At 44.4% G+C, this 24,986-nt stretch overlaps 1 long non-coding RNA gene across 6 annotated transcripts in view; it reads right to left on the bottom strand.

The window, feature by feature from the left end:
* Positions 1–2,722: 2,722 nt before the first annotated feature.
* LOC134948658 (uncharacterized) overlaps positions 2,723–24,986 on the bottom strand; it is a 256,854-nt gene continuing 234,590 nt past the window's right edge. Inside the window, exons 1-11 of one of the 6 annotated variants that reach the window (XR_010182993.1) lie at positions 20,544–20,687; positions 16,394–16,523; positions 12,244–12,373; positions 10,253–10,280; positions 8,734–8,763; positions 5,584–7,545; positions 4,239–4,610; positions 3,980–4,155; positions 3,572–3,699; positions 3,155–3,282; positions 2,723–2,876 (exon numbers count right to left, since the gene is read on the bottom strand). This is a non-coding gene — a long non-coding RNA (uncharacterized LOC134948658). Of the gene's footprint in view, positions 2,877–3,154; positions 3,283–3,571; positions 3,700–3,979; positions 4,156–4,238; positions 4,611–5,583; positions 7,546–8,733; positions 8,764–9,459; positions 9,527–10,252; positions 10,281–12,243; positions 12,374–16,393; positions 16,524–20,543; positions 20,688–24,986 lie in introns of those variants that run through there. The other 5 variants (XR_010182991.1, XR_010182992.1, XR_010182996.1 and 2 more) reach the window with 5 other exon arrangements.

Consider the following 24,986-nt stretch of genomic DNA (forward strand, 5'->3'; position numbering starts at 1 on the left):
GCCCTAGTGCATGGTGTCGACAGGTCCTACGACGTTCTGTATGGATCAAGGGCACAGACCACAGCAGCTAAGACCAAGCAAAACATCTGGGATGCCATCGCGAGACAAGTCACTGCAGTATCTGGAACCCGCCGGAGCACCAGAAACTGCATGAAGCGGTACAGTGATTGCCGCAGACAGACCAAAAAGAAGATGGGGATTCAGCGCCGACATGAGACAGCTACGGGAGGTGGTCCGGCTCTCAATCTGAAGTGGCTACCCTGGGAGAATGTTATCAAAAGGCGCATGAACCCTAACATGGTCGAAGTAGTTCGCGGAGGTGTGGACTCCAGCCGTCCTGCTGGCTTTCCCGAGGAGGAAGAACCACCCAGAAGACGGAAGACGGCGGGAGACAAGCAGTCCAAAAGAAGGCATGATGGTAAGAATACATTCAGATGAGCTGTACTAAAAAAAAATATTTTTGTATTTGCTAATGTGTTTTTTATCTCCAGACACGCCTGCCCAGAGGACATCACCTGCGCACAGGACATCGCCAGCGCACGGACCATCACCTGCGCAGCAGGCATCAGCAGCAGCGCGCGGACCATCATCTGCGCAGGCCATCACCAGATCGTCATCTCTCCAGGATCTCTGGGACTGTGACCGAAGAGCCTCAACAAGACACTACCCTTGTGGACCCATCACCCAAAATGTTTAAGTCTACAGGGTTAACGGACGAGACTTTTCTTGGGTTTGAAGACAGCCGTGCAGACGTATCCAGCCAGACCCTTGAAAAGTCTCCAGAATTGAGGACAAGTGAAGCTCCTGGAGCAGCGGCACCACCGCATGGAGAAGGTTTGTATTTATTTTTGTGGGGGTGGGGGGATGGGAGGGGTACCATTTTTGTATAGTTTATTAACTTACTTTTTTTTTTCTTTTGCAAACAGAGGTGCCACGGACCAGCAGAGGACTAGCGTCGGGGATTGGTTCCCACTACAGGCCAGATCTCATACAGGATTCATCAGAGGATGACGAGGTGGAAGTGCAGCAGCCTGCTGTTTCTACATCCCTGTGTGAGTAAATATCGAATTGTGAGCCTTCAAACAAATGTATGATGAAAGTGTATAATAATTTCTAATTTTCTTTTCAGCTGCACAAATGCAATTGGTAGCAGACGTACAGGAAGGGCAGGATCCCTCAAATGTTCAGAGGGTACACACCCTGGCAGCAGAGATGAATGTCAGCCAGGATAGTTTTCAGGTTGTCGTTGGAAGCAGACTGGACGCCATTGAGAGGACAATGGATAAGATGGCAAACGGTCTGCTTGAAATGCAGAAGGCTCAAGCCGACAGCACGGCCGAAATTCAAAAGACCAGACGAGAAGATCATAGGGAGACTATGGACATCCTTCAACTTCTGACCACATCCATCAACCGGCTGGTGGAGAACACAACATGCCTGGCACACAGCTCTAACAACATGTCGGAGAGCCACCGACATTCCGCATCCAGCCAACAGATCATCGCAACCACACTGCAGATGATGTACAATAAGCTCCCAGAGCCAGCTCGTCAACACGCTGGTGATCCACCACTTCCGCTATCACAAGCCACATGGACGCCTCCTTCCCTTCCTCCACCACAATCCTGGTATAGACAGTCACAGCTGTACCAAGGATATACAGGGATGTACCCCACCCACCAGATGCCTCCACCACCAACACCGGCCGCAACATCTGCACCCGCACGGGCACCGAGGCTTATTCAACCCACTACCCAGCCGCCCAGGACATCAACGCCCATCAGGAGGAAGACGAGGATCCGGACAGACTTCCACCATAAGCCCGGTCGTATTGTTTTATTTACCGTTATGTTTTTCATGTATCCCTTTCTTCCCCTGCCATTAGTTTTTTTTCTTCTTACTATTGTTTTATATGTGTTGGGCTCCCCCACCCGTGACCGGGTACTACCAAGGAGCTTTATGTCTAGGCATACATGCGCGGGCATGTATGCAGGTGCGTGTGGTAACGGATGAAAGCTCCTTGTGGCTACATGTGTGATGGGCCAAAGAGCTATTCTGATACCACTTTTTTTACCCAAAAAATCCTTTTTGTATTGGTGTACAATAGGCTTTCATTGTTGTGTAAATTTACTATTCACTATTGTTTGTTTTTGGCTTATTCATAGGATTGGGTTGAAAATTGAAGTGGACTGCATAGTTCGTGTTTGCGTACCAAGGTGAGTAGAGCCATGTTCCAATGTATATTTTCAAGAAACTTTGGACCGCCTGCCTTTGTGGAACCACACAGCCCGGCAATGGGTCATGCTGGGCTGTGTGGTTCCACAAGTGCAGGCGTGTCAAAGTGCTGACCACTGACACCACTATTCCACTTTGGACCGCCTGCTTTTGTGGAACCACACAGCCCAGCAATGGGTCATGCTGGGCTGTGTGGTTCCACAAGTGCAGGCGTGTCAAAGTACTGACCACTGACACCACTATTCCACTTTGGACCGCCTGCCTTTGTGGAACCACACAGCCCAGCAATGGGTCATGCTGTGTGGTTCCACAAATGTTCTTGGGAAAGGAATGAACATCACATTAGTGTCTTTACTTATATGCTTTTTTTCCCCACGGATATCTACACAAGAAAAGAATGTAAAGAAGAACAAACTATTTTTTTGTTTTATTACATTTCATTTTTTATTTCAAAAATAAAATTCAATTTTTCTTTAATAAATGTTTACATTGAGAAGTTTTCTGTGGTTTTTATTTAAATTATTAGCAAATACAATGTTAAATATGAGATGCAGTGGAATTGTTAGGTCACCCATGGTACATCAGGGGAACTGTGGTGTCCCTTCACATCCACGCAACTTGGGAAGGATACTCCGCAAGACCTGTGGAAGAGAATAGTATGAGGTTCCAGCTATTGGTAATAGTGTCACCTTGGTATGGAAAAGACGAGGTACAAGCAACACGACACAAGCAGGTTACAGTGGGCCCAAATGCAACCCCCCGGCACTTGCGTAACTACACATCCAAACATTCCCTGACACAGCGTAAGCATTGGTGTGTCAGGGCATGATTGGATGTAGTTTTGCAAATGCCGGAGGGCTGCACTTTGGACATGCAGGGGTGACATGGACAGGAGGGAGTTTTGGGCAATACTTCTCACCTGAGGGGGGTTGTCAGCTACATGGCGGAGGTTCAGGTCCACATCACAAGTAGGTCGCCCATGGTACATCAGGAGAAATGTTGTGTCCCTTCACATCCACACCACTTGGGAAGGATACTCCGCAAGACCTGTGGAAGAGAATAGTATGAGGTTCCAGCTACTGGTAATAGTGTCACCCTGGCATGGAAAAGACAAGGTACAAGCAACACTTTGACACAATCAGGTTACAGCAGCCTTTGTCTCAAATTCAACCCTCCGGCACTTGAGAAATTATACATCCAAGCATGCCCTGACACAGCGTAAGCATTGGTGTGTCAGGGCATGATTGGATGTGCAGTTTTGCAAACGCCGGAGGGCTGCACTTTGGACATGCAGGGGTGACTTGGACAGGAGGGAGTTTTGGGCAATACATCTCACCTGAGTGGGGTTGTCAGCTACATGGCGGAGATTCAGGTCCACATCACAAGTAGCTCGCCTATGGTACATCAGGAGAAATGTCGTGTCTCTTCACATCCACGCAACTTGGGAAGGATACTCCGCAAGACCTGTGGAAGAGAATATTATGAGGTTCCAGCTATTGGTAATAGTATCACCCTGGTATGGAAAAGATGAGGTACAAGCAACACGACACAAGCAGGTTACAGTGGGCCCAAATGCAACCCCCCGGCACTTGTGTAACTACACATCCATACATTCCCTGACACAGCGTAAGCATTGGTGTTTCAGGGCATGATTGGATGTGCAGTTTTGCAAATGCCGGAGGGCTGCACTTTGGACATGCAGGGGTGACTTGGACAGGATGGACTTTTGGGCAGTACATCTCACCTGAGGGGGGTTGTCTGCTACATGGCGGAGGGTCAGGTCGCCCATGGTGGAGTTAGATAAATGGGTCCAATATTTGCGGCAACCCAACAACAGGAGAAAACAGGGGGTAACAGGTCGTCAACAGGACAAAACTTTGAAAACAGGCCTGGGAAGGTGCGTCAACAGGACGTAAAACTCTGAAATACATAAATAAAGATGTTTTTTTAGAATATTACAATCTCAGTTTACACGATAATACAAATGTTACAAGTATACTCACAGGCAACGGAAAAAAAGTTTTGTACCAATGTCCGTCGGGAATCATCTCCTTCGTCCATACCCACCGGTAGAGCAGAAGAACGGTTCCCGCGTCAGAAAGCACTGTGACGAAGAGTCACCGGCAAACAGTTTGCGACACATATGTTGTGTAAAATACAACATGCATTTACCATGCCGCAAACCTTTCCCAGTGAATACAAAAGAGCACCGCCGGAAGTGTCTAAACATCTAAACCGGCTTTTAAGTACCCCGAAGGCACGTTCAATTATTTGCCTCGATGCTTTGTGTGTCTCTTGGTAACGTTTTTCTGCTCTACCAACAGGATTTGACAATGGGGTCAAGAGCCACGATTTGTTGGGATAACCCGCATCGCCTATAAGAAAAGAAAAAAAAATGGTGGGTAATATAAAAAAAAAAAAAAAAAACAATTAAAATAAATACCTAACAGCCAGCCACCCGGCATCTTTCCTGTTTCGAACTTCTCAAACAGCGATGACTGACTTAGGATGAAGTAGTCGTGAGACGATCCAGGAAATCCCACAAAAATATTCAAAAATTTCATGTTGACATCACAGACCGCCTGTACATTCATGGAATGGAAATGTTTTCGGTTCCGAAAACATTCTTCCGAATTCCATCGCGGTCTGATCTGCACGTGGGTACAGTCAATCGCGCCCAGAACATTGGGAAATTTGTATTTGGTAAAAAAGCCTAATTTGATCTCACGACATTCGCTGTCCGTCTCTGGAAATGTGATGTACTGGATCGTCAATTTGCGGAAAGCCCTAAAGACCTGGGTTATACAGCGCGACAGTGTCGACTGTGAAAAACCGCATGTTTGAGACAGTGTAGGCTGGAATGTGCCTGACGCCAAAAAATGTAACGTAGAATGTCATGGTTCAGTTGTTCCATGTCACTTCCCAATTTCCCGGCTTTCGGGGATTGGAAATGTTAAAACATATTAGGGACCTATCTACATGGTATTGGTGGAGCTTCAAACCAGGAGGCCTAGAAATATTAAATTTCTTGTCCACCGGTCTCCCACCCCTTAACTCAAGTACCTCATCTATCGATAAAGAGTATGGCACTAGTCCTGACTTTCTATGACCTTGAGGTACTTGTGAGCACACCCAGCATTCTGTTTGGTTTAAAACCTTACCCACTAATGAGTGATAGTCACTCAACGGATGACGGTCCATGTTGATATTAAGGCTGGACTGACATCTCTGGATGCACCCATCCTCAACTATGTTTTCACAATTCCTACAGATACAATTCTCTTCAGCTAACAATCCTTCACAATGTCTCTTAGTGTCATGGCTACCAGATCGTTTTCTGATACTCGCCTTTACTCGGTGATTGTGTTGCTCTTGGAATTCTACTACTCCATCCTGATCATCAGAACCCTTTCCAGATCCTTTCTCGACCTCACTGGTACTCTCACCGAAACAGACTGCTCTGGTCAACAACAGGGTCAACAGGAAAACACGGACTGCAGTCTCTTGGTGCGAGTCCATCTTACAAGAGGAGAAAGAGAAAGTTGTAATGGGGGTACAGAAATTAATTGAAGGGGAAAAAAACTTGTTACGATAATTTGTCCTCTAGTCTTTTTGTTCTTCTTGCTCAGTTGTCATCTCAAAGGTGCTGTCTCTCAGTCTTCCCACAACGAACACTCCGGTGATACAATATTCTTTCCAAATCAGTGATCTTTCTGTAAGGAGCATAAATCTTGCATTACCATTTATCTAACTTTTGTGTGACATACCATCCATAAAACATGAAAGAACAAAAAGAGAGAGAACAATTAGGAAAAAAAAACATTGTCGGATTTCCGTTCACCATTAGGCTTTTTACACCAATATGTCCATAGGTATCTCTGCACTTTCTCCCCCACCAGTATTTCCACTCTCCACCCTTTGTGCCTGGCCAAACACAACGATGCTGGTAAGATATACTGGGGTTGGGTAGACCTCTGAAAAGACCAAGTAGTCATGTGACGTTTGTGTTCTGCTGGTGAACGTTAGCGATGAGAAGGAAACATTTAAAGATAAATTACAAAGTTTACCCGGCCGTCCCTGTGTCTACAAGGAATTGACCTCCCAATTACATTGACTGTAACCTCAGGCTTACTATCAAGGCTAATGATCAACTTCACTGGCTGCAAATTACAGGTGCTTCCCAAAATTCTTCCTATATGATCCCTGATTACAATTACGTGCGTCATAACTTTGCTCGTGTTCTTGTCTAGGGGGTCTGACTTTATGTGTGCTGTTACAGTTGCTGGCATAATGCCCTTCCCTTTTACAAAGATAACAAACCCTTGGCTTCCTCCATGTGCCAGTGGCCTGGGGTTTTGGTCGATTTGATGCCTCTTCTAGTGCTTGGATGTTCATCACCATCAACCGCTCTCCCCGTGCTTCCCTGGTTCTTTGGATATTACGGTCATGCTCGATAGCGGACTCTCTTAATGCAGCCACCGAGATACCTCTCCAGTTAGGTAGAGAGGTTTGTACCCTGATTCTTAGTGTGTCTTTTAAGCCATCCATTAATACGGACACAGCTACCTCCCTATAATGTACATTATCCTCAATGTCCGTGATCCCAGTGTATGTAGATATTTCCTGCAGTGCTCGATGGAAATATTCCGCTGCCATTTCACCTTCTTTTTGGCTAATGGAGAAAATTTTGTTCCACTTGACAACAGTTGGGAAATATACTCCTAATTGCAGATTGATTTGTCGTACATTCTCCTGAGTGTATTCCTCAGTGAGAGGTACGTCTGCGTCTAATTTACAATCAGTAATAAATTTCGCAGGGTCAATATTGGAGGGTAGATATACCCTCAGCAATGTCCGCCAATGTTTGTTATTGGGTTATGCGGAGTTACCTAATTTTTTAATGAACCTTTGGCATGCGGCTAGATCTTTCCTGGGATCAGGAAATTCAGACATAATTGTCCTTAATTCTGTCTGGGACCAGGGGCAATGCCCCTGACGTGAGTGACTCCCAGAGTGTCAGTCTGTCCATTTGGGACTACAATCACCCTGACAGAATTGAGTTCAACTACATCATCTTGTGTTGACTCTACAATGTGAGGTGCAATTGTATGTGCATAATATACAATACCGTACTTACCTGTGGACACGACCTCACCTGACCCTCCATTAGGGGGCTTTACTACTGTCTTTACCGATTGGGCCGTGCCCACCTGGGTGTCTCGTATGATGGCTGCTGGAAAAGGTGCCGACATCATGCTGGGCTCAGTTTCTTGCTTGTAATCCTGAGGGAAGTTTAACATGGGGTGCAACCTGCATGGGTTAGAATTTGTACATTTATCAGTTTTCCTTCTATCATTATTACATTTACTACTATCATTATTAATACAGTTACTAAGTGCATTATTATCATCATCATATCCCAGTATGCCATTCTCTGTAGCCATTGTTTCTCAAGTTGCCATGTGTTTCCTGCTAAGGTGGGAATCAGCTGTGCCAGCTAATTCCCTTTGTATCTCACCTTCCTGTTGCCATAACTGTAAACAATCATAATGCCTAATCCTCTGTTTTGCAGATTTTATTAGACATATCCTTTTTCTTAGATTTTGCAATACCTCAGGATTCAAACTGCCGACCCTGGGGTACTGTTCACCATCATCCTCAGTCATTCGTTCCCATTCTTTGCATAAGACCTGTGTGTGTGATCCATATTTCTCATACATTATATACCGTGCTGTCCCTTTGGGCCAACCAGTACCAACGTGAACCCTTGTTGATAGTCCCTTACTTGAGCAACTGGTCCCCATTATTTGCAGGTATTGCTTTCTCAGCGAACCCTTACAAAAAAACAAGTTCCCCAGAGGTAAGGCGACGGTGAAAGTCCAACGAGTGCCTTCACCCACTCTCGCCCCTATTGGCTGATACGAATTCCAGCAGTGTGCCCACCACTGGTCGTACCCAATCTCGGGATCTTTTTGGAACCTCTATTTACTGAGAGCGTGTGGGAGTATGCTACCCCTCCCAGTAAATATCAGTTGTTGGAGATTTCCTGAGTGAACAGCGAAACTCACTTAAAATAACTAAAACCTACACAAATCACGTTAAAGTGTACAAATAGGGTTTTTGATCCCGCAAAGCGTACGCAAATTGCGTAATGGGTATCAAGGCAACTAACTAATGCACACAATTATATGCGGTACAGTCGCACTGCATATAAGTAACTATTACTTATCCGCTGAACGACCAATGAAATCGGTTGTTCAGGCTGCGAAACCTTCAGCTGGAGCATTATACTAACGGGCCTATATGGGTACTACGCCAACCCCCGGGGCTGCGCTTTCTACCTCTGACCTTTCTTTTTGGTCACGGTTTTCAGAGCGTTGGGAGAGTTTGCGGTTTTCTGACTTCGCAGTCCTCTTGTCTGCTGATACTAATTGCTCCTTTACCTTATACAATGTTAACGTGAGCAAGCCAATCCCACGCCACCAAGTCTCCACTCACCTGGTGTGGTCTCCGAAGGTATCTCGATTTCTGGGTTCACAAAAAAGAATACCTTTATTTGCACACTCACTCCTGTTCACTCATATGCACACTGATTTTTCTGTACAGAAATTACTTTCATTCAGGCAAACAGTTCAATCATCGAGTTTTGCAATAGAAAAAGGTTCTTTTTAAACTAAACTTTTTGGAAACTGAACAAACTTGTGCTATTATCACGTGGCTACTATACCGCCCACACTAAAACAATGCTATCATGTGATTTGAATTTAGTGGGCGTATCCGTACGCACGCTGCGTATTATACGCCACATGTGTAGGCCTTTGCGTTTGCGTATGTAATCTCACACGTTGCCCGAGACACGTATACAAAAGGCCAGATACGCTCACAATAACACAAATAACACGCTTCTATAAATGTAAATGATGTTCAACTATAATCGCTTACCGAACACCACACAGTATCTTCTGTGCTGCATGCGTGTTTTTACAATTACTCCCTTAAGTATTACTTTATAATATCAACTAAATAGCACCAAATTTCCTCAGCACGTGTCTAGCAATCAATTCTAATGGCAACAAGAGAGTAGCTATGCGAAAATACACAGATACAATTCTAAATTAATCTAGTAATCAATGCTTCCAATAGTATGATTCATATTGGGTAGCTATCTTGTAGAACATACATTGATATAAACACACACATAATTATAATATTATCTCTATGTACCCATTAAGTGTTTCTAATTTGCATATGAATGCTGTGCTTTTGACTGTCTGTGAAGGTGATTTTTTCACTGCCAGGAAAAAAAGCAGCCATACAGGTTAATTTGCATTTCAATTGCTATCCTACAACAAACAGAGTTTACCTGAATCACAGAGGTAAGGAGAGAGCAAAAAACAAAACAAAACTTTTTTTTATCTGTGTGTGTCATTCCTAAATTAAATATTCATTTTACTATTATCTTTCATTAAGCCCCATCTGAAACTATTTGTAATTGATTATGACATTGGTTAAATAAATGCATTGGTAACTCAAATGGTGATTTCTTTTTGACCATGGCCGGCTTATTATTCCTGAGTAGACTGAAAATCAGCTATTTTAGAAAAACATTTTTTTGGACCTTCCCAAAATGGCCGCTGCTCCTCCCCCTTCCACATCCATGAAGGTTACACAAAATGGAGGACAGACCATGCGGCTTCCTTTGTCACAAAAAAATCACCATGCAAGCCCCTGAAGTTATTTTAGGCCTAAGTTAAAAACAACAACAACAACAACAACAACACTATATCAGGCTTTTGCAGCAACTTTTAAATATACTTTTAAACCTACTTAAACAGATAAGCAATCCAATCTGAATAAAACACAATATGACTCATTTGAACCTTGTTTTGTAACAATATGATCAGATTTGCAGAGTACAGGTGTGTGCGTGTGTTGCGTGTGTTGCGTGTTTTGCGTGCGCAGTTGGCACCAAACAGAAATTAAACAGATTTAAAAGACAATAGCTTAATGTTCTTACCTTTCGGTTCCGGATCCCACCAGCAGCCCTACAAACCAAGCAGAGGAGACGCTTATCTGATCGTCACTACCGTATCCCCAACCACCAAACGGATAACAGGGGATACTACCTTCCCGCCCTTTGCTGACGGATAAAGTCTACCCGGTTCCGCTTGGCTGCGGATATGAGGAGGCCCGGATGAGTCCCCCAATTGATAAAGTCAAATATTTACCTTTGAACATAAGCTATGTATTAACACCATGAAGCCGTTATGGCCGCTAAACCACGTGCACGTGCTATGCACTTTGTACGCTATTTGCATATAAAGACTTTGCACGTGGTACGCACGTAACGTACACACACTGCGCTGGGCGTATGGAATACACACAGCAGGCGCACACACAGTTCATAACCTTTTAGACCTTGTTATGTTAAACACAGAGATGATATGCTTAAACTCTAAACCTTACTCATAAAGCACTGCAGCGATGTGACGCTGGAAAACCTTAATAATGCGTATGCAATATGAGCGATTGAGACGCTCAGAAACCCTTAGTAGTAAATGATGAAATACACATGACCTGGTAAGGTTCCAACACCTTCATAGAAGATACTTTTAGTATGAAAAAGGGGAAAACAATTACAGCTTATACACTACAGACCTAACATTAATATCTAAACATAATAACAAGAAATAAGATATAAACATTAGCAAAGCGATCGCAAATACAAGCACACAGAGTGAGAATGAATGGCATACACAAAGAATAACAAAATGGCTACTGAGAAATATACATACATGAGAATGTTTCGCCGGCGCAACCTGAATTCAGTCCTCAGCTATCAAGGAGAAAGCCTTCAGAGTCTTGTGTGTCAATGCCTGTTGCAAGCTATATTTATTCACTAGCTCAAGACATACTACAATAGACACTGTGTGCTCTTTTTCCATTGGTTAGGGGGTGGGACATGTCCTGCACCAGGGGCCATTGGTTAGTTCAAGAAGTGGGTGATGACTAGGACTTGTTAGTATTCCAAATTCCTGTCTGTCTGGAATGTTGTGGGTAGCTATTGTTTCGGATCTTCCAAACAAACTGGCTCTGGGCTTTGTTTACCCCACTGTCCCCTCCTTTAGTTGAGACAATGACAACTGAGCACTTATTATTCTGGAGAGAAACCTGGCCCTATTCATAAACAAAGGTGTAAGCCCTCTTCATAGAATCTCAAAGCTTAGTGTAAATAAGGCCATTGTATCTCAACTGTGGGAAATTCATGTGTGAATTTCATTCTGTTCATCTGCCCATTTGTAATATATTTTAAATGCAATTTTATATCTATTTTCTACTTCTGCGCATAACTATACGCAGAAATATGTGAATCTTTCCTAACTATCATAGGAATATTACTCTTAAAATACCCTACAGCTGGATACTAAACACCACCTTTCAACCTTTATCTGAGCCTTCCTAGCATGTAAAGAGGAATCTCTCTGTCCAAGAACCGTTTAAACGTAACATACTTGCTGACGATGTCTAGGGGAATATTAACTATAAAACACACTATATGGGTTAAATATGTTGCGATCGAGTCGCCCGCTACATGCTCACAAACTCTACCGTAAATGCGCATACAACGCGCGTGATCGCCGGCGCGATCTTACGCAATTTGCGGATATGAGCACGCACCGCAGACTGGGTGCACGTACAGCAGGCATGTGCATGGGGTTAGTACAAGGCATGTGAATCAAGATATTTTTCGACTTTGACAATATATATATATATATATATATATATATATAGAGGCTGCAGTGGCCGGCACTCAGTCTGTCATGCAATATTCGCCTTGGTGCCCTCCTTACCACTAAAAGTGGAGTTAGATACAGAGGAAAGACGGCGGCACTCACAGGACTTAATAAGTGTAGTAATTATGAAGGCAATTGCAGCCTATCTTTCATCAACGTTTCAGTTTTATTGAAAAAACTTTCGTCAGGATACAGTACATAAATAACCACATACCTTTATAGAGTGAATAACCCTCACAAGACGAACTCGTGGTCCCGGGGCTGCGGCTGGGGTCTATGACGTCACCACAAGTGCGACGGGTGCCGTGACTGCACCGGATTTCCGTAAGCCGTTGCCGGGAGACCTTACAAACACAGAAAAAACATTTATTGTGAAATAAACCACAAACCCAAATAAATAAATAGAAAACATGAAATAAAAGTACAAAGACAAGAGAATTTATAGCAAGGTGTAGTATTTGTGCCGGACAACTTAGATCATGACACATACTTAGTACAGACCAAACGGAGATACATCTCCACAACAATATTGACCAAATGATATATACCTAATCGGTTAAGTATAATTGCGGCCAAACTCAATGTGTGACATGCAGTTGTGTGCCAAATTTAAGGCGCTCCAAAGCGTAGGTGGCGCCAATATCTTGTTAATGCAATAAGTACCTGTGACACAACTGCAACATTATACGACTGTATCTGTGCTGAATAATAAAGTTATTGGATTACTATTGCATGGCATAATCAAGGATATATAATAAATGTCAATCACACATATATCTGGAGAGGCTGACACAGGGTCGAGACTGTGTCCGTAGCATACCCAATTCGGATAGTACACCTAATGTCAAATTGACTGCAATTAACGAGCAATAAAGACAATTGGTACCAATTACATATAACAATTCCAGGAAATATATTCATTTAACCCAGCTGGTGATACAGTGTTTAATCTATGTATCCAGTGGGTTTCAAGACGTAAGAGCTGTTTTGCTCTGTCTCCCCCTCTGATGTTGATAGGGATGTGATCTATAATTTTATATTTAAGGGAGGATAGATTATGCTTAGACAGTTTAAAATGTCTTGCTACTGGCTGATCTTGGTTTGCACCTTCCAGAGCTTGTCTTATGGCCATTCGATGCGTGGCCATTCTTTCTTTGAACATACAGGTAGTTTTACCTATATAGAGCAGTCCGCATGGGCATCGGATGTAATAGACGACAAATTTAGTACTGCAAGTCAGAATGTGTTTAATTGGGATGCGAACCCCTGTATGGGGATGACTGAAATCTTTGCCGGTCTCCATGTAGCTGCAAGTTATGCAGCCTGTGCATCTATAGCAACCCGGTTTGCGACTCAAAAAGTGTGACTGGTGGGTGTTACTGATGGTAGAGATGTCATTTTTAACTAGAATATCCTTTAGGTTTTTGTTTCTAGTGAAACTAGGTAAAATGCTAGTGTTTTTTGCAAACTGTAGGTCTGGATCTAGAGCTATAGTTGGCCACAATTGCTTTGCTTTCCTAGAGATGAAAGTGTTTGACGGGTGGTATTGCTGCACAAATACCTGTTTATTTTGTAATGCTTTACTGGGAGTGACTGGCGCTAACAATTGTGCCCTGGGTGTAGCTAAAGCTTTCCTTTTCGCCTGTTGTAAAGAAGTGAAATTATACCCCCGTTGCATGAACTGTGTGATCATGGCATCTATGTCTGCAGCCGCTTTATCCTGTGCATCTGAAATTCTGCACACTCGTAAGAATTGTGAGTATGGTAAGCCTTTGATGCATGCTGGTGGGTGTTGACTGTGTGCATGAAGGTAGGTATTTCTGTCTGTGGGCTTCTTGTACAGGCCAGTGTGTATAACTCCTTGTTCAAGTGATATGTTCACATCCAAATAGTGAACTTCTGTATCACTTATATCCCAAGTAAATTTGATAGTGGGATCCAAGGTATTGATTTGCAATAACTGTGATTCTAACTGCAATTTGGTACCTGTCCAAATTAGCAGAAGGTCATCTATGTATCGGATTATCCAAAGTAGATTGTCCGCAATTTCTCTATTAGACAGAATGAGGTCTTGTTCTATTTTGAACATATAGATATTTGCAAACGACGGAGCCACGCAAGAACCCATTGCGCAGCCCCGCCGTTGTCGGTACCATTTGTTGTCAAAGAGGAAATAATTGCGTTTGAGGGTAAGGTCTAGTAGGGTCAGAAAGAAAGACAAGTCGGGTCCTGTGTATAGCTCATTGTCAGTTAGAAAAGATCTAACAGCTTGGATGCCCAGGTCGTGCGGAATGTTAGTGTACAATGAAACTACATCTAACGTACATAGTATGCTGTGCTCTGGAACCGGTGAAACCGAAATCAATTTATTGATAAGGGTAGTGGTGTCTTTTAAAAACATTTTGTGTGATTGTATGAGGGGCTGAAGATAGTAATCCAGATATTGTGAGATTTTGTAGTAAATTGAATCCCTGGCCGATATGATAGGGCGGCCGGGAGGGTGTTCTGGATTTTTGTGTAGTTTGGGTATAGTGTACAAAATCGGGGCAATGGGAAAATCTTGTATCAAATTACGGCTGAGCTGGTCAGAAATTATACCTGTAGAAACAGCATGTTTCATGATAGTGTCCAGTTCAGTCTTGTACTCTTGAGTTGGATCTCCCTGCAAAGTTTCATATACATTCGAGTCCTGTAGTTGTGAATAAATTTCACTTTTGTAGTCCGATAAATTTTGTACTACAATGCCACCCCCCTTGTCCGCCGAGCGGATGATTAAATTGGAGTCCTTTTTCAAGTTCTGTAAAGCTTGTCGTTCATCCTTAGTTAGATTACTGGGAACAGCAATGTTCTTTTTAATGTGTGTTTCCACAGAACGATCCAATGTTTTTGTAAAGCATTTGATTGACTGGTTGGTCGAGGTGGGATCAAATCTTGATTTCATCTTTATACAGGCTGGAATGTCATTGCATTTGGGATGCACATCTGGTGGTGATTTCTCAAAATACTCTTTAAGACGTAGTGACCTTGCAAACTTATATGAGTCAATTTTCCATTGTAGATCATTAAAACGTCCTGATGGAACGTATGACAAACCCTTGCTTAGTACTGACATCTCTGCTGTACTAAGTATGCGACTGGATAGGTTAAATACAGATGTTATTTGCGACTTTTTGGCTTCTTTGGAGCGGTTCCTCTGCCCCTGCCCGCCGCGCCTCGTGCGGGTCCGGTTTTGCCTTCGCGCTGAGCGCGTGTGCGTACCCCTAAAGGGGGCCTGCCAGTAGTGGCAGAGCTGCTTTCTTCGATCTCGCTCTGAGAGGCGTATTCTCCACTTGATGTATCGTTATCCAATGGTCTGAAGCGTCTGCGGGTTTGTCTGAACCGGGGTTTTGAATTGCCACCTGGATTTTGTGCCCAAGCATACACATTACATTCCTGGTAATCTCTTTGTACCTTTGTCAATTTTTCTCTTTTGTATTTGACCAAATTACGTTTATATGTGTCTACTTGTTCTCCCAATTTGGATAGCCAGTCGGTGTCTGTGTCCTGTACCAGTTTGTCCTTGTATGTGGATTCAAACGAGGTAATTTTAGTTTTAATTAAATTCAATTCCCTTGAGGATTCTTCAATCACAAGTAAAATTAAATCGTAACTGCACTTGTTAAGTACAGCTACCCACCTTCTACAGAATTCAGGGTTATATTTCCCAATCGTGGGAATATTTTTCACTCGGAATCCTCTAGGGATTTGTTTTGAACGGTGATAATCTGTAAGAGTTACTCCATGCATAAAGTAATCAACTTCCTTTTTCTTCAGCCGAAGTAGTTCATGGTATAGTTGTTCGGTTGGCAAATCTCCGCCCGATGTCTGGAAGTCTTCTTTGAAATATATATTGTTCGCTTCTATATCGGAGAAGCTGAGGGTCTCCCCATGTGGTAAAGTAATATTTCTGAAACCACTTGCTTCCGTGCTGGGATTCTCTTGTGTCATCACCCAGGAGTGTGAAACCAATTTGTGCAAAAAGATCCTTTAGACTATTCAGTCTGTGCTGTGGAGTCTTGACTGTAAGTTGCTAATAGTAGATGGTGCCTTGCCTTGTACCCGTGTCCTGGAGCGGTCACACCTGGTCCGGTTACGAGAACAAAATGTAGAGGCTGCAGTGGCCGGCACTCAGTCTGTCATGCAATATTCGCCTTGGTGCCCTCCTTACCACTAAAAGTGGAGTTAGATACAGAGGAAAGACGGCGGCACTCACAGGACTTAATAAGTGTAGTAATTATGAAGGCAATTGCAGCCTATCTTTCATCAACGTTTCAGTTTTATTGAAAAAACTTTCGTCAGGATACAGTACATAAATAACCACATACCTTTATAGAGTGAATAACCCTCACAAGACGAACTCGTGGTCCCGGGGCTGCGGCTGGGGTCTATGACGTCACCACAAGTGCGACGGGTGCCGTGACTGCACCGGATTCCCGTAAGCCGTTGCCGGGAGACCTTACAAACACAGAAAAAACATTTATTGTGAAATAAACCACAAACCCAAATAAATAAATAGAAAACATGAAATAAAAGTACAAAGACAAGAGAATTTATAGCAAGGTGTAGTATTTGTGCCGGACAACTTAGATCATGACACATACTTAGTACAGACCAAACGGAGATACATCTCCACAACAATATTGACCAAATGATATATACCTAATCGGTTAAGTATAATTGCGGCCAAACTCAATGTGTGACATGCAGTTGTGTGCCAAATTTAAGGCGCTCCAAAGCGTAGGTGGCGCCAATATCTTGTTAATGCAATAAGTACCTGTGACACAACTGCAACATTATACGACTGTATCTGTGCTGAATAATAAAGTTATTGGATTACTATTGCATGGCATAATCAAGGATATATAATAAATGTCAATCACACATATATCTGGAGAGGCTGACACAGGGTCGAGACTGTGTCCGTAGCATACCCAATTCGGATAGTACACCTAATGTCAAATTGACTGCAATTAACGAGCAATAAAGACAATTGGTACCAATTACATATAACAATTCCAGGAAATATATTAATTTAACCCAGCTGGTGATACAGTGTTTAATCTATGTATCCAGTGGGTTTCAAGACGTAAGAGCTGTTTTGCTCTGTCTCCCCCTCTGATGTTGATAGGGATGTGATCTATAATTTTATATTTAAGGGAGGATAGATTATGCTTAGACAGTTTAAAATGTCTTGCTACTGGCTGATCTTGGTTTGCACCTTCCAGAGCTTGTCTTATGGCCATTCGATGCGTGGCCATTCTTTCTTTGAACATACAGGTAGTTTTACCTATATAGAGCAGTCCGCATGGGCATCGGATGTAATAGACGACAAATTTAGTACTGCAAGTCAGAATGTGTTTAATTGGGATGCGAACCCCTGTATGGGGATGACTGAAATCTTTGCCGGTCTCCATGTAGCTGCAAGTTATGCAGCCTGTGCATCTATAGCAACCCGGTTTGCGACTCAAAAAGTGTGACTGGTGGGTGTTACTGATGGTAGAGATGTCATTTTTAACTAGAATATCCTTTAGGTTTTTGTTTCTAGTGAAACTAGGTAAAATGCTAGTGTTTTTTGCAAACTGTAGGTCTGGATCTAGAGCTATAGTTGGCCACAATTGCTTTGCTTTCCTAGAGATGAAAGTGTTTGACGGGTGGTATTGCTGCACAAATACCTGTTTATTTTGTAATGCTTTACTGGGAGTGACTGGCGCTAACAATTGTGCCCTGGGTGTAGCTAAAGCTTTCCTTTTCGCCTGTTGTAAAGAAGTGAAATTATACCCCCGTTGCATGAACTGTGTGATCATGGCATCTATGTCTGCAGCCGCTTTATCCTGTGCATCTGAAATTCTGCACACTCGTAAGAATTGTGAGTATGGTAAGCCTTTGATGCATGCTGGTGGGTGTTGACTGTGTGCATGAAGGTAGGTATTTCTGTCTGTGGGCTTCTTGTACAGGCCAGTGTGTATAACTCCTTGTTCAAGTGATATGTTCACATCCAAATAGTGAACTTCTGTATCACTTATATCCCAAGTAAATTTGATAGTGGGATCCAAGGTATTGATTTGCAATAACTGTGATTCTAACTGCAATTTGGTACCTGTCCAAATTAGCAGAAGGTCATCTATGTATCGGATTATCCAAAGTAGATTGTCCGCAATTTCTCTATTAGACAGAATGAGGTCTTGTTCTATTTTGAACATATAGATATTTGCAAACGACGGAGCCACGCAAGAACCCATTGCGCAGCCCCGCCGTTGTCGGTACCATTTGTTGTCAAAGAGGAAATAATTGCGTTTGAGGGTAAGGTCTAGTAGGGTCAGAAAGAAAGACAAGTCGGGTCCTGTGTATAGCTCATTGTCAGTTAGAAAAGATCTAACAGCTTGGATGCCCAGGTCGTGCGGAATGTTAGTGTACAATGAAACTACATCTAACGTACATAGTATGCTGTGCTCTGGAACCGGTGAAACCGAAATCAATTTATTGATAAGGGTAGTGGTGTCTTTTAAAAACATTTTGTGTGATTGTATGAGGGGCTGAAGATAGTAATCCAGATATTGTGAGATTTTGTAGTAAATTGAATCCCTGGCCGATATGATAGGGCGGCCGGGAGGGTGTTCTGGATTTTTGTGTAGTTTGGGTATAGTGTACAAAATCGGGGCAATGGGAAAATCTTGTATCAAATTACGGCTGAGCTGGTCAGAAATTATACCTGTAGAAACAGCATGTTTCATGATAGTGTCCAGTTCAGTCTTGTACTCTTGAGTTGGATCTCCCTGCAAAGTTTCATATACATTCGAGTCCTGTAGTTGTGAATAAATTTCACTTTTGTAGTCCGATAAATTTTGTACTACAATGCCACCCCCCTTGTCCGCCGAGCGGATGATTAAATTGGAGTCCTTTTTCAAGTTCTGTAAAGCTTGTCGTTCATCCTTAGTTAGATTACTGGGAACAGCAATGTTCTTTTTAATGTGTGTTTCCACAGAACGATCCAATGTTTTTGTAAAGCATTTGATTGACTGGTTGGTCGAGGTGGGATCAAATCTTGATTTCATCTTTATACAGGCTGGAATGTCATTGCATTTGGGATGCACATCTGGTGGTGATTTCTCAAAATACTCTTTAAGACGTAGTGACCTTGCAAACTTATATGAGTCAATTTTCCATTGTAGATCATTAAAACGTCCCGATGGAACGTATGACAAACCCTTGCTTAGTACTGACATCTCTGCTGTACTAAGTATGCGACTGGATAGGTTAAATACAGATGTTATTTGCGACTTTTTGGCTTCTTTGGAGCGGTTCCTCTGCCCCTGCCCGCCGCGCCTCATGCGGGTCCGGTTTTGCCTTCGCGCTGAGCGCGTGTGCGTACCCCTAAAGGGGGCCTGCCAGTAGTGGCAGAGCTGCTTTCTTCGATCTCGCTCTGAGAGGCGTATTCTCCACTTGATGTATCGTTATCCAATGGTCTGAAGCGTCTGCGGGTTTGTCTGAACCGGGGTTTTGAATTGCCACCTGGATTTTGTGCCCAAGCATACACATTACATTCCTGGTAATCTCTTTGTACCTTTGTCAATTTTTCTCTTTTGTATTTGACCAAATTACGTTTATATGTGTCTACTTGTTCTCCCAATTTGGATAGCCAGTCGGTGTCTGTGTCCTGTACCAGTTTGTCCTTGTATGTGGATTCAAACGAGGTAATTTTAGTTTTAATTAAATTCAATTCCCTTGAGGATTCTTCAATCACAAGTAAAATTAAATCGTAACTGCACTTGTTAAGTACAGCTACCCACCTTCTACAGAATTCAGGGTTATATTTCCCAATCGTGGGAATATTTTTCACTCGGAATCCTCTAGGGATTTGTTTTGAACGGTGATAATCTGTAAGAGTTACTCCATGCATAAAGTAATCAACTTCCTTTTTCTTCAGCCGAAGTAGTTCATGGTATAGTTGTTCGGTTGGCAAATCTCCGCCCGATGTCTGGAAGTCTTCTTTGAAATATATATTGTTCGCTTCTATATCGGAGAAGCTGAGGGTCTCCCCATGTGGTAAAGTAATATTTCTGAAACCACTTGCTTCCGTGCTGGGATTCTCTTGTGTCATCACCCAGGAGTGTGAAACCAATTTGTGCAAAAAGATCCTTTAGACTATTCAGTCTGTGCTGTGGAGTCTTGACTGTAAGTTGCTAATAGTAGATGGTGCCTTGCCTTGTACCCGTGTCCTGGAGCGGTCACACCTGGTCCGGTTACGAGAACAAAATGTAGAGGCTGCAGTGGCCGGCACTCAGTCTGTCATGCAATATTCGCCTTGGTGCCCTCCTTACCACTAAAAGTGGAGTTAGATACAGAGGAAAGACGGCGGCACTCACAGGACTTAATAAGTGTAGTAATTATGAAGGCAATTGCAGCCTATCTTTCATCAACGTTTCAGTTTTATTGAAAAAACTTTCGTCAGGATACAGTACATAAATAACCACATACCTTTATAGAGTGAATAACCCTCACAAGACGAACTCGTGGTCCCGGGGCTGCGGCTGGGGTCTATGACGTCACCACAAGTGCGACGGGTGCCGTGACTGCACCGGATTCCCGTAAGCCGTTGCCGGGAGACCTTACAAACACAGAAAAAACATTTATTGTGAAATAAACCACAAACCCAAATAAATAAATAGAAAACATGAAATAAAAGTACAAAGACAAGAGAATTTATAGCAAGGTGTAGTATTTGTGCCGGACAACTTAGATCATGACACGTACTTAGTACAGACCAAACGGAGATACATCTCCACAACAATATTGACCAAATGATATATACCTAATCGGTTAAGTATAATTGCGGCCAAACTCAATGTGTGACATGCAGTTGTGTGCCAAATTTAAGGCGCTCCAAAGCGTAGGTGGCGCCAATATCTTGTTAATGCAATAAGTACCTGTGACACAACTGCAACATTATACGACTGTATCTGTGCTGAATAATAAAGTTATTGGATTACTATTGCATGGCATAATCAAGGATATATAATAAATGTCAATCACACATATATCTGGAGAGGCTGACACAGGGTCGAGACTGTGTCCGTAGCATACCCAATTCGGATAGTACACCTAATGTCAAATTGACTGCAATTAACGAGCAATAAAGACAATTGGTACCAATTACATATAACAATTCCAGGAAATATATTCATTTAACATATATAATATATATATACACACACTCATACATACATATGGAACCCCCCCCCCCCCCCCGAAAATCCTGCGTTTGCCACTGATACAATACAGAGAACAATGCAGCAGGGGATTAAGTCATTACAGCAGAGGATTAAGTCTGACTGGCCAGTCACAGTTAATCCTATTAACCGTCAAGATAAATGTGGAAACATCTGTACATGAATAGTGTTCATCAGAGGTTCCATATTGTGAGAAACCATCATACAGGTAAGCTGCATGTTGAATTGAAAAGAAAATCATGTTGCCACGCCCCTTCTGTTATGTGACCATGCCCATTTTTTTCCAGCATGCGCACACAATTTCTTTGTAAGGCTTTTGATTTCTTTTTTTTTTTTGGAGGGGGGAGGGCATTCTAAATTTTGCCCTGGGCTCCAATAACCCTAGTTACGCCTCTGGTGAATAAATTCCATGCGCATGTGCGTGGTGTCTACTCTGTGGAGAGAGGGACTGGGGACGGTGCCAGCAGCTCCCACAGTGACAAAAACAGAAGGTGTGGCTCACGGGCACAGCATTTCCCACAAAGCCACACCCCCAGTCATGAGGCCACGCCCCCAAGTGCAGTGGTGCCGATTTAAATTTACAAGAAGGCGGAAGGTAGGACAATGTAGACTTGTGTGTATCCCACATTTATACCTCCTTATAACTGAAAAGATGGAACAGTGGAGAGGAAAAGCGTGTAAATACAGTAGGTGTGTGTTCATGTAAACAGAGGTAAGGGTGGGTTCATGCAAATGCGGGAAAGGGTGAGTTCATGCAGTAAGGGTGGGTTCATGCAAATGTGGCTAAGGGTGGGTTAATGCAAATGTCGCTAAGGGTGGGTTCATGCAAACGCGTCTAAGGGTGGGTTCATGCAAATGCGGCTAAGGGTGGGTTCATGCAAATGCAGCTAAGGGTGGGTTCATGAAAATTCGGGTAAGGGTGGGTTCATGCAAATGAGGCTCTTGTATTCCTGCAGAAACGTGTATACGGCTGTAAGGCACCATGGGAGTTTTTAGCAGCCGTACAAACGCTAAGCCGCCGTCCTCTGGGAGAGTATCTTAGCAGAAGTGCGAACGAAAGGATCACAGAGCGGCTACAAAAAAAAAAAATGTGCAGTTTCAGAGTAGCTCCAGACCTACTCCCCTCCACTACCCCTCATCCTCAGCACCTTTCCTCTCCACCACTCCTCCTCATCCTCAGCACCTTTTCTCTCCACCACTCCTCTTCATCCTCAGCACCTTTCCTCTCCACCACTCCTCCTCATCCTCTCCACCACTCCTCCTCATCCTCAGCACCTTTCCTCTCAACCAATTCTCCCCATCCTCAGCGCCTTTTCCTCGCCACCACTCCTCCTCATCCTCAGAACCTTTCCTCACCACTACTCCTCCTCATCCTTAGCACCTTTCCTCTCCACCACTCCTCCTCATCCTCAGCACTTTCCTCTCGACCACTTATCCCCATCCTCATCGCCTTTTCCTCGCCACCACTCCTCCTCATCCTCAGCACCTTTCCTCTCCACCACTCCTCCTCATCCTCAGCACCTTTCCTCACCACCACTCCTCATCATAAGCACCTTTCCTCGCCACCAGTCCACTTCATCCTTAGCACCTTTCCTCTCCACCACTCCTCAACCACAGCACCTTTCCTCGCCACCACTCCTCCTCATCCTCAGCACCTTTCCTCTCCACCACGCCTCCCCATCATCCGCACCCTTCCTCTTAACCACTCCTCCCCATCCTCAGCACCTTTCCTCTCCACCACTCCTCATCCACAGCACCTTTCCTCGCCACCACTCCTCCTCATCCTCAGCACCATTCCTCTCCACCACTCCTCCCCATCCTCAGCACCTTTCCTCTCCACCACTCCTCCTCATCCTCAGCACCTTTCCTCGCCACCACTCCTCATCCTCAGCACCTTTCCTCGCCACCACTCCTCCTCATCCTCAGCACCTTTCCTCTCCACCACTCCTCCTCATCCTCAGCACCTTTCCTCTCCACCACTCCTCCCCATCCTCAGCACCTTTCCTCTCCACCAATCCTCCCCATCCTCAGCACCTTTCCTCGTCACCACTCCTCCTCATACTCAGCACCTTTCCTCTCCACCACTCCTCCTCATCCTCAGCACCTTCCCTCTCCACCACGCCTCCTCATTCTCAGCACCTTTCCTCTCCACCACTCCTCCTCATCCTCAGCACCTTACCTCGCTACCACTGCTCCTGTTCCTCAGCAACTTTCTTTGTCACCACTCCTGCTCATCCTCAGTGCCTTTCCTTGCCACCTCTCCTCCTCATCACCTTTCCTCGCCACCACTCCTCCTCATCCTCAGCACCTTTCTTCGCCACCACTCCTCCTCATCCTCAGCACCTTTCCTCTCCACCACTCTGCCTCATCCTCAGCACCTTTTCTCTCCACCACTCCTCCTTATCCTCAGCACCTTTCCTCTCCACCACTCCTCCTCATCCTCAGCACCTTTCCTCTCCACCACTCCTCCTCATCCTCAGCACCTTTCCTCTCCACCACTCCTCCTCATCCTCAACACCTTTCCTCTCCACCACTCCTCCTGATCCTCAGAACCTTTCCTCTCGACCAATTCTCCCCATCCTCAGCGCCTTTTCCTCGCCACCACTCCTCCTCATCTTCAGAACCTTTCCTCTCCACCACTCCTCCTCATCCTCAGCACCTTTTCTCTCCACCACTCCTCCTCATCCTCAGCACCTTTCCTCTCCACCACTCCTCCTCATCCTCAGCACCTTTCCTCTCGACCACTTATCCCCATCCTCATCGCCTTTTCCTCGCCACCACTCCTCCGCATCTTCAGCACCTTTCCTCTCCACCACTCCTCCTCATCCTCAGCACCTTTCCTCGCCACCACTCCTCCTCATCCTCAGCACCTTTCCTCTCCACCACTCCTCCTCATCACCTTTTCTCTCCACCACTCCTCCCCATCCTCAGCACCTTTCCTCTCCACCAATCATCCCCATCCTCAGCACCTTTCCTCGTCACCACTCCTCCACATACTCAGCACCTTTCCTCTCCACCACTCCTCCTCATCCTCAGCACCTTCCCTCTCCACCACTCCTCATCCTCAACAACTTTACTCTCCACCACGCCTCCTCATTCTCAGCACCTTTCCTCTCCACCACTCCTCCTCATCCTCAGTGCCTTTCCTTGCCACCTCTCCTCCTCATCACCTTTCCTCGGCACCACTTCTCCTCATCCTCAGCACCTTTCCTTGCCACCAGACCTTCACATCACCTTTCCTCGCCACCACTCCTCCTCATCCTCAGCACCTTTCTTCTCCACCACTCCTCTTTATCCTCAGCACCTTTCCTCTCCACCACTCCTCCCCATCCTCAGCACCTTTCCTCTCCACCACTCCTCCTCATCCTCAGCACCTTTCCTCTCCACCACTCTGCCTCATCCTCAGCACCTTTTCTCTCCACCACTCCTCCTCATCCTCAGCACCTTTGCTCTCCACCATGCCTCCTCATCCTCAGTACCTTTCCTCTCCACCACTCCTCTTCATCCTCAGCACCTTTCCTCGCCACCACTCCTCCTCATCCTCAGCACCTTTCCTCGCCACCACTCCTCCTCATCCTCAGCAACTTTCCTCTCCACCACTCCTCCCCATCCTAAGAACCTTTCCTCTCCACCACTATACCTCATCCTCAGCACCTTACCTCGCTACCACTGCTCCTGTTCCTCAGCACCT

This window comes from Pseudophryne corroboree, chromosome 8 (genome assembly GCF_028390025.1).
Source record: "Pseudophryne corroboree isolate aPseCor3 chromosome 8, aPseCor3.hap2, whole genome shotgun sequence".
NCBI classification, from domain to species: domain Eukaryota; kingdom Metazoa; phylum Chordata; class Amphibia; order Anura; family Myobatrachidae; genus Pseudophryne; species Pseudophryne corroboree.